This window comes from Furipterus horrens, unplaced genomic scaffold (assembly GCF_987537825.1).
Source record: "Furipterus horrens unplaced genomic scaffold, mFurHor1.1.pri manual_scaffold_5, whole genome shotgun sequence".
NCBI lineage: Eukaryota > Metazoa > Chordata > Mammalia > Chiroptera > Furipteridae > Furipterus > Furipterus horrens.
Genome location: NW_028327175.1, coordinates 142042575 through 142053022, shown reverse-complemented (window position 1 = coordinate 142053022; position 10448 = coordinate 142042575). Strand labels below are relative to the sequence as shown.

Below are 10448 nucleotides of genomic sequence, written 5' to 3'. Positions count from 1 at the left end.
GTGCCAGTGTTTCTAAAGATGTTCTTCCTTCTTCCCAGAATGGTGAGGAAAGTTAGCAGTTTTGTGAAGCAGTATTCCGACATTAAGTTGCTTTCAAATTTATTTCTCTTCTTTATATACATAGTCTATTGTTAAAATAATTCTTTTCCTAAAAGTCATTTTGAATTGAAGGGTATTCTTAGGTTTGGATGGGATGGTAGGGAGTTTTGGTTTCGTTTCGTTTCGGCAGCCGTCCGTCTCGAGAGACGATGGTGTAGCTTCTTAAGAGTCTATCTGCACCGCCGAGAATGGCTGTGCAGTCCGACTCGGGAGTGACACGGTATCTGTCTCCTCCCATGTTGAATCGACATCTTGCGATGACGCTGGAGTGTCCTCTCCAGTGAAGCTGAAGCTACAGAGCCTGGGCAGGGTGATATGGAGGGTCTGCTGTTGCCCATGCAGCAGACCCCCCCTCTCTTCGCAGCTGAAGGGTCCAAGGGAAAGACGGAGTCAATACAGCTTGGCTTCAGGTGCGCCGCAGGAGTTGCCGGTGTTGACTACAACGTCAAACCGCCTTAGGGACTCCGGCTCCAGATTTTCTGTCGGGGTTTACTCCCTTAGCCTTTCCCTGAAGAGGTATGCCGCAAGGCAGCGGAGGTTTTTTGGAATCAGAGTTTTCCTTCTCTGATGTGCCCTGACTGGAAGATCGAACCAGCGACTCTTAGCTCGCAGGCCGACGCTCAATCCACTGAGCCAAACCAGCCAGGGTATGGTAGGGAGTAGAGCTATGATAAAACGCAATGTTAAAGTTATGTGTCCTGATGGATGTAAGTGAAGACTGGGATGGTTCTTTCTAGACCAATGTGGTCACTAATATGCCCTGGAACAGTATGACCCCCGAGAAAAGAAAAGAATATGCAAATTCCTTCTGGAAAATTGGACAGCCATGCAAGATCAGGATGAGAGCTGTCATTGAAAATCATAATCAAGACAAGCTCAATAACATTAATAATAATAATAATAATGTTATATATTATTGGCTGAATGTTTTTCTATATGCCAGGAACCATACCTTAAATGTATTGTCTTATTTAATCACCACACAAACATTAAGGTAGATATTATTATCATTACTATGCTAGAGATCTGGAAATTGAGGTATAGAGAGGTTCAGTAAGTTGTTTACGGGCAAAGAGCTTGTAAGTGATGCCCCCAGGATTCTGTAGCATCTACATCAGTTTTAGGAATTTAGATGTCACCCAGTGTCAAGCTGTTGAGCTGACATAGTTAGAAGTAAAATTATATTGTAGAAATATGTTGAAAGATGTGGGAAAATATTTACTGTACAATAAAAAGAAATGGATGATTAAGAGCATGTATACTCTAAAACTGATTTGGTAAAATAAATATATAGTGATATATAAAGTGTGTTTGCGTGTGTGTTTGAATATATAGATGACTCTAAGAGCAAATATGCCAAGGCATTGGTTCTTCCTGTGTTTAAGATCACAGATGACTTTCATTTCCTTTTTGAGATCTTTATTTTAGGTACTCTGGTTTTATAATAATAAGCAAACAGTTGGCTGTTTGCCCCAAAATGTTGGTTGGGTAATTGGTTAAAGGGTGTATTTGAATTCTCCTAACAAACAAAACGAATAGGGTAGTATACACATATGCATATCGTCGGCAGCCGTCCATCTGGAGAGACGATGGTGTAGCTTCTTCAGAGTCTATCTGCACCGCCAAGAATGGCTGTGCAGTCCGACTCGGGAGTGACATGGTATCTGTCTCCTCCCGTGTTGAATTGACATCTTGCGATGACGCTGGAGTGTCCTCTCCAGTGAAGCTGAAGCTACAGAGCCTGGGCAGGGTAATATGGAGGGTCTGCTGTTGCCCATGCAGCAGACCCCCCCTCTCTTCGCAGCTGAAGGGTCCAAGGGAAAGACGGAGTCAATACAGCTTGGCTTCAGGTGCGCCGCAGGAGTTGCCGGTGTTGACTACAACGTCAAACCGCCTTAGGGACTCCGGCTCCGGATTTTCTGTCGGGGTTTACTCCCTTAGCCTTTCCCCTGAAGAGGTATGCCGCAAGGCAGCGGAGGTTTTTTGGAGTCAGAGTTTTCCTTCTCTGATGTACCCTGACTGGAAGATCGAACCAGCGACACTTAGCTCGCAGGCCGACGCTCAATCCACTGAGCTAAACCAGCCAGGGCACATATGCATATAGAGACATTTATTATGAGGGTTTGGCTCACATGAATATGGAGACTGAGAAGCCCCATGATCTGCCATCTGCAAGCTACAGTCCCAGGAAAGCTCAGGTGTAGTTCTAGTCTAAGCCCAAAGGCCGGAGAGCCAGCAGTGTCTATGTCTGAGAGCAGGAGAAGACGGACATCCCAGGTTAAGCAGAAAGCAAATTCTTCCTTCTTTCACCTTTTTCTTCTATTTAACTCTCAACAACATGGATAATGCCCACTTATAGTTGGGCATTGTGAGAGTGATTATCTCTATTTAGTCTAACAATTCAAATGCTAATCTCTTCCAGAACCATCCTCACAGGTATCCAGATGTAATGTTTTACTGTCTGTCCATCCCTAAACCCAGTCAACCTGACACATAAAATTAAGCATCATAAAATGTACCCTACAAAACCTGGGGTGAGAGGGTAAGAATGCTTGTATCGTCACAAAGGTGATGCGCAAAGGGGATGTGGACACCAACTGTTTCTAAGCCAAGCCTCAGGGTCTCATCCTCAATTTATCTTAGATTCTCTCCTCTGAAGACTTACTACAGGGCCTTAGCTTTTATAAAGCTCTCAGAACAATCAGGTCTGTCTCTTAAAACAAAGGCTTTAGCCCAGCACCTCCCATGCCCACCCTGAAGCATCAGATATTATCTCTACCCTTTATTGATAGATGGGTTTTTTTTTTCCCTTACAGTGAGCAGAAAGACCAAACACAAAAGCAAAAACAAACAAACAAACAAACCAAAAACAGCAACAAATTCCATTTTGGACATAAACCCAGACTTTCACCACTTTATATCCAGATGCTTGCCGCAGGTCCTCTCCTTTCCAAATCATCTTGAAAACAGTGGTCCAATTTCCCTTTCAAACTTGTGTGTTAGTAAGAGGTGAGATGTATTTATTTGATAACTTAAATTTTTTTATTATTATACAAGCAATATATGTGCTTTTCAGCGAAATTGGAAAAACAGATAAATGATACAATTACAAAAATTATTGGAGAAGAAGAAAATAAAGATCAGACCTAAATCCATCCCCCATCGTTCAAGAGCTACCAGAATTCAGATCATTCTGTAGGCACTGATAGAATGCTAGAGTAAGTTATTTCCATTGCAATAACTTCCTTAGGCCAAATCAATACAGATTTTCATCAAGCTAAATCAGATCTTAATGAAACATCTGCTGTCAAATGAATTTTGTCTCCTTAGTCTAGTCCGCATCGCAAATGTCTCTTTTTGACTCTAACATCAGGGCTAAAAGAGTAACCAAATGCTTACAAGTGGAGCAAATCATTTTCTAGGAAAATTAGCTTGGACCTTTGCATGCTAATAGTCTATAAGTATGTAGACAGACTCGGCTTCCACCCTCCCCCTCTGCAAACCCACTTCCCAACACACACAGAGCTTCTTATTACTGTGTAGATGATGAACTGGCAGGATAGCTCCGGAATCTCTCTCCATTTTACTGGCCCCATCTAACTGACTGGCTAACGGGAAATCACTTCACTACTAGGGGTAATGATGACTATTAAGGGCCTCCAGGGTGCCGATCATCATCATGCTAAGCACTTTAGTAGGCCAACTCAATAAATACTTACAAACTTCCTTTCAAGTATTATTATTCCTGTTCTATAAATGAGGAAACGAAAATTCAGAGACATTAATTTGCTGGCTCCAAAGTCCCACAGCTGCAAAGTGGCAGAACTAAGATTCAAACCCAGGTCTTGCTGACTCCAAAGCCTATTCTCTTAACCGTTGTATACTAAAGAGCCTCCTTTTCTGTGGACATGGCTCATGTTTATAGTTCTAATAATCCAAGTACAGAAGAAAATGTTGGACCAAGATATTGTACAGGATCATCCACTCATATCTTAACTCCCTAAAGATCCCACCCTGAGACCTAAAAGTCAATTCTCTGGGGCCACCATTCCTGCTTGGTTGAGTAAACATGTCTGTTAAATTTTTATATTTGGAAGACAGCTTTTATCTCCCAGAAGCACCTCTACCTGATAGGACTTTAAATAAGAAACTTCATTATGGGATGCATACCATATATTTTTGACTCTGTACTTTTCTTTTCATTCTTTCCTCCTGCCACAGATGATTATTGGTGATAAGAATACATGTTCATATATGTTCTCAGTCTTCTACTTTTTCTTTGAGCTTGGAGAGGTAGAAGGAGGCAGTGAGAGACTTCTTGCTTGCTAGGTTAATTCCTGGTCTCCCTTTTCTTGAAGAGAATCTGAAAATGTGAGAATAAGTCATTGGAAAGAGTCTAGGAAACTATTTAGACATACATAATAAAGAGAAAGGGCTTGGAGTAGAAGAGTAACATCTAAAGTCTGGATGCCTAGTGGGTATTTCTTTGGATGCAGAAGTGTGCTAAGAAAAAAAGAGTTAGAAAGTGGCAGAGCATGAAGCAAATTTGGTCCTTTTCCTTCTGAAAATGAATCTTCAGGCCTGCATCACTGAGCCCATCCTGCCTGTCTCCTTCTGCGTCTTACTCTCTTTGCTGTCCCTTCCCATATTCCACAGTCCTCCATCTCTTTCTTTCTACCAGGTCCCTTTCTCTGCCTCCTCCCTGGAGGAAGAAGCTCCTAGGCCCTGATGACACCCTAATAGCCAATCTGGTTCTTGCTTTCCTGTGGGAGAACTGACCTGTGGTCAGTGTTCCATTCCTTTCCCAACAGCCACTCGCTTCCCTATAACCTGGTTATGTGCCCACGCCATGACCAGTGACTGTACACGGTAAAGTCAATCTACCTCCTTTTAAGCTTTGTTCTTGCTGTCTCTGCAGCATGTGGCCCCATTCATCATCCCTTCCTTCTTGAGGTCCTCTCCTCTCCATGGTTCAGAGACCCAGCTCTTACCACAGTTGCATTGCTCCCTTTTCCCATAGCACCTACCTCATTGGATTGTGTGGACTAAGCGAGAAGATACAGGCAAATTACTCAGCACTGTTCCTGGAACAGGTGTGAGTCAATAAAGCTTACCAGTTTTATAATTAATATTATCCACACTCAGTCACACCTGGCTCACTACTAAGATCATTCTTTCCTGGTTTCTCTCCTTCTGCTGCCCCAATACACATTGACATTTGTTGAGGTTCAGTCTTTGGTTCCTAGACCTCTCCCATTCACTCTCTGTGAGACTTTCAACCATCCTCTGGGTTTTACTTACAACAGCTCCAAAGATGACCCCCAAATCTACACCTCAAGGTTAATTTCTCAGGATTACTGGCCATTCCCACTTTGCTATCCTATATTCATATCAAATACATTGCCATCTTACTATTGACTGTTATATATTGCTTCTTTTTTTTTTTTTTTAATTCCTAGAAAAAATAACACCTTTCTTTTTGTTGTCCAGGCTCAAAAACCTGCTTGCACCCTTTCCTGTCCTAGACATAGTGCTAGATGCTTTATAGATACAATTTCATTTAATCATCATAAGAGTTCTATTTTATTTACTCAAAAGAAACTGAGGCTTAGAGAAATTAATCAACTTGCTTTTGAAGTCCAATCTGTCCAACTAAGAGTACCTATATTTTGTTTTCAACTACCCTGTTACTAAATATCCAACTTTCACAAATTCACTTATCCATTTATGATATATAACAGAATAACAGAGGCTCGTTTGTTTCTAGGTTTCATTTGAGTTTCACTTTAATTGTGACCCTTGTTGTCATGTGTTTTGCAGATTTTCAGTCTTTCCCCTTCCATTCCTTTCTGTGTACCACTTCTAGAAACACAATCCTTCGTCCTTTAGCCTAAAATATGGTCTTCTTATTTCACAGGGTTGTTAAGAGAGCCAGCTGACAATGCCCAGGAATGTATTAAGGTAAAATCTAATAACAACAGGCACTGGCAAGCTAATCAGGTTTCCTGACTGTATTGGAACAGATATAAGACTTAACTATGGTATAGTTTTCAATGACCTTCACTACCACTTTCAAGATCTCAGTTTCTTCTTCTGAGAAGTAAGGAGGTTAGACTAAATAATATCAGTGGTAGATAATCTGCTTTTAAAGCTTGAATACTCTGATTGTTCAGAATGTATCCCATTTTCCACCTCAAGTTATGGTAAGGATTCCTCTGATTGAAAAAACTATTAAGTCAGAGAAAGGCAATATCAATAGCCTCTTAGAATATTTCCTTTCTCTGTTTGAAGTGGGGTGTCTTCTGTGTCTATTTGAGTCTCTGAAAACATAAGTAATGTATTAATGCAGAGTGATCTATGATGGCAAAACTTAATCAGAGAAACTGAATAAATCAATGTGTACAATGACAGATTTATGATTATTTTGTCCCTTGGAATACAAAGAATCTTTTATACTTAGAGACCTGTATGAAGTGATGGTCATTCAAGGTCTATTTTGTACTTACTTTCAAATGGCAAATAACTTGCTATGAATTGAATTGGCCCCCAACTCCCACTCCACAGATTCATATGTTGACCTCTAACACTCAATATGATTGTATGTGCAGACAGGATTTTTAGGGGTAACTGAGGTTAAATTATAACCTCTTCCTTATAAGAAAAGGAAGAGAGAGATATCTTTCTCCTTCCCTCTGTCCCATGTGAGTACACCATGAGAAGGTGGTTGTCTGCAACCAGAAGAGAGCTCTCAACAGGACTTGAATCAGCCAGAACCTTGATTGTGGACTTCCAGTTTCCAGAACTGTGAGAAAAAAAATTCTGTTGTTTAAGCCACCAGTTCGTGGTATTTGTTTTATGGCAGTCTGAGCAGATTAAGACATAAGCATTATCTACATTATGAGCTTCCAGCAGCAAATACCTAAATATATATTTAGCAATTTGCTATTTTTACTCTATGTCCTTGGAAAAGGTCATGTTTTTGCTTATACAGCCATAGATAAATTTAAGAGTTGTATTTTAAGATAGTATTATTCACTCCAGTAAAAACTTCAGTGGGCACATTTTCCATAAACAAACAATAGATTCTTTTTTCTGCTGACCAAACAAATTTTAAATTGCAATAACCGATATGATGTCATCTTGTATGTTTTGTACTTTCTCTTTTAAAAGAAAGCTGCTCAAATCTACTGAATAGCTATTAAATAATAGCCAAAGCCTACCGAGGAAGGATTTCTATTGCATTAAAGAAACCTCCGGGGAAATGCATCTGTCACAAGATCTGTTCTGACACTGAGGGTCCCTTGCTGTTCCTTCCACTAGCCCTCCACTTTTCTGTCCTTCAAAACACATCCTTTGTATCTGTAAATAAGCCAACAGAAAAAAAACTAACACCCCTAACGCTACAGGCGCACCTTGGAGATAGCGCACGTTTAGTTCCAGACCACTGCAATAAATTGACTATCACAATAAAGCGAGTTACACAAATATTTTGGGTTCCTAATTCATATAAAAGTTATATTTACACTATATTGTAGTCTATTAAGTGTGCACTAGTATTATGTCTATAAAAGCCATGTACATGCCTTAGTTAAAAATACTTTATTGAAAAAAACACGTTAGCCATCATCTGAGCCTTAAGTGAGTTGTTGCCTTGATGATGAAAATGCAGTGCCTGTGAAGCGCAGTAAAGTGAAGCGCAGTAGAACAAGAAATAGCTGTATAAATATTTGTTCCACACTCACCAATTAGCGTCTTATGTACCTAAATCCAAGAGATCAAATAATATCAGCTGAAGAGAGAATTTATGTTTTCATCAAATGTCTGCCTGAATATTGAAATGTTTAATAAGTAGTATATTCTGTATCTGCAAAGCACATTACAATTTTCAAAATGCTGTAATACTCATTAGCTTTATAAATACCTTAAAAATGATCTAGAGCTGTTATCCACATGTTTTCAGTGGAAAAACTAGGGTCAAGGGAAAGAGACCCAGGCCAGTTTCTAAATGATAGGAGAGGATGAGTTTCCAGGGATTCTGAAACTCAAGTGTTCTGGCTGTGGTAACAAAATGGACATGAAATTCTCCAGGCCTAAAGTAACTAACAGGAAGAGGGCACCAAAACAAATCACATGAGTGGAAAAAGTCAATGTGCCTGGAGTTTCCATTTTGAAGCGCTTGTTTCCTGCACTTAGTGACACAGGCCAGTTGCCATAGTTACGATGTAATTCCTCAGATAAGATATAGGTGATTCAGAGTTTATAATCTCCTTAGTAGCATAGACCAGTGGTTTTCAATCATTTTGACCTCAGGATTTCTTTACACTTTCAATAATGATCATAAACACAATTGAGGACTCTAGCATGCTTTTCGTTTATGTGGGGGTAGTATTTGTAAAGAAAACAGAACTTACAAATATTTTATGAATTTATTAAAAATAAACTAATTTACATTGTATCATGTTTTTATTACAATAAAATTGTATTTCCAAAACACAACACGAATTGGCATTGTTTTATATTTTTATAACTTTATTGCACCTGCCTTAATAAAGATGCCTGGATTTTCCCCTCTGTGTCTGTGTTCTAGCTGTGGTGATATCATACCTGTAGCTCTGGAAAACTCCATGAGAGAATGAGGGTAAAAAAATCAAATAATGGGTTTGTGTGTTTATGAAAATATTTTTGACCTTGCAGACTGTTCAAAAAGATTTCAAGGGTTGCTGAATGATAATTTGAGAAGCTTTGATATAAACAATAATGAAACCTAGAATTTTAAGAATATAATTTCTGAGGTACATGGGATTTTTTTTTAATTTTTATTTTTAGAGAGGGGGGAAGGGAGGGAGAAAGAGTGAGAGAAACATTGATGTGCAAGAGATACCTCAATCAGTTGCCTCTTGCATGCCCCCAACCGCAGACCTGGCATATAACCCAGGCAGGCACGTGTCCTGGGTGGTAATTGAACCAGCGACCTTGGGTGTGCAGGCCAGCACTCAATCCACTGAGCTACACCAGCCAGGACTGAGGTACATGTTTTTAAGTACATAATAATTTCTGAGATGAGCCTTTCTCCTAATAGAATCAATTGGGTATTTCAGTTCTTATCTTTCTCTTGACATTAAAAATGAGGCCAGAGCCAGGAAATTCTAAATCTGTGAAAAAAAGAACAAGGACTGCAGCTCAACTGGTCTCAGAAGGGACAACCAACAGCTTTAAGGGATACCCCACCAACAATCCAGGCCAAGAATCCACATCCAGCAAGAGAATGCTTTACTCTTCCCTCAGAAGGAATGGAGACCAGAAATCTGATGTTTATCACCAAGAAAGGCAGAATTTCATTCAGCACATCTCCCAGATTGTCAGGGTGCTGACTGAGGATGAATATGAGGCACCCCAAAATAGAAGATGTGATTGCCTGGCTCGAGGAGGTAGTGGAGTATAATGTCATTGCAGGTAAATACCAGCGTGGTATGACAGTGCTGATAACATTCCAGGATCTGGTAGAACCAAAAAAGCTGGATGCTGACATTCTCCAGCGGGCCATGACCATAACTGGTGTGTGCAACTGCGCCAAGCTTTTTTTGTGGTATCAGACAACATTATGGATCCATCCCTTACCCGACAAAGGGCGGATCTGCCGGTATCAGAAGTCAGGCATAGGTTTGGATACCATCAATGATGCTATGCTTCTGCAAGCCTGTATCTACCGACTGCTGAAACTCTACTGTCAGGAGCAGCCCTACTACCTGAACCTGACTGAGCTCTTCCTGCAGAGTTCTTATCAGACTGAGATTGGACAGGCCCTGGACCTCATCACAGCCCTGCAAGGCAATGTGTATCGTGGCAGATTCACTGAAAAGAGATACAAATCTATTGTCAAGTATAAGATGGCTTTCTTCTCCTACCTTCCTGTAGCTGCTGTCATGTGTATGGCGGGCATTGTCGGGGAGAAGGAACATGCTATTGACAAGAAGATCCTGCTGGAGATGCGAGAGCTCTTACAGATTCACGATGATTATCTTGACCTTTTTGGGGACTCCAGTGTGACAGGCAAGATTGGCACTGACATCCAGGACAACAAATGCAGATAGCTGGTGTTTCAGTGTCTGCAATGGGCCTCTTTGGAACAGCGACAGATCCTGCTGAATTCTGGATAGAAAGAGGCTGAGAAGGTGGCCTGGGTGAAGGTGCTTTGTGAGGAACTGAATCTGCAGGTATGTTTATGCAAGTATGAGGAAGACAGTTACAGCCACCACATGGGTCTCATCAAGCAGTGCTCATCACCCCAGTCCCCAGCCATCTTCTTGAGGCTAGCACACAAACATTTACGAGTGGAAAAAGTGACCTAG

General features: G+C 40.6%; 1 pseudogene; it reads left to right on the top strand.

Moving 5' to 3' along the window:
- Positions 1-9223: 9223 nt before the first annotated feature.
- Positions 9224-10448, top strand: LOC150010022 (farnesyl pyrophosphate synthase pseudogene; annotated as a pseudogene).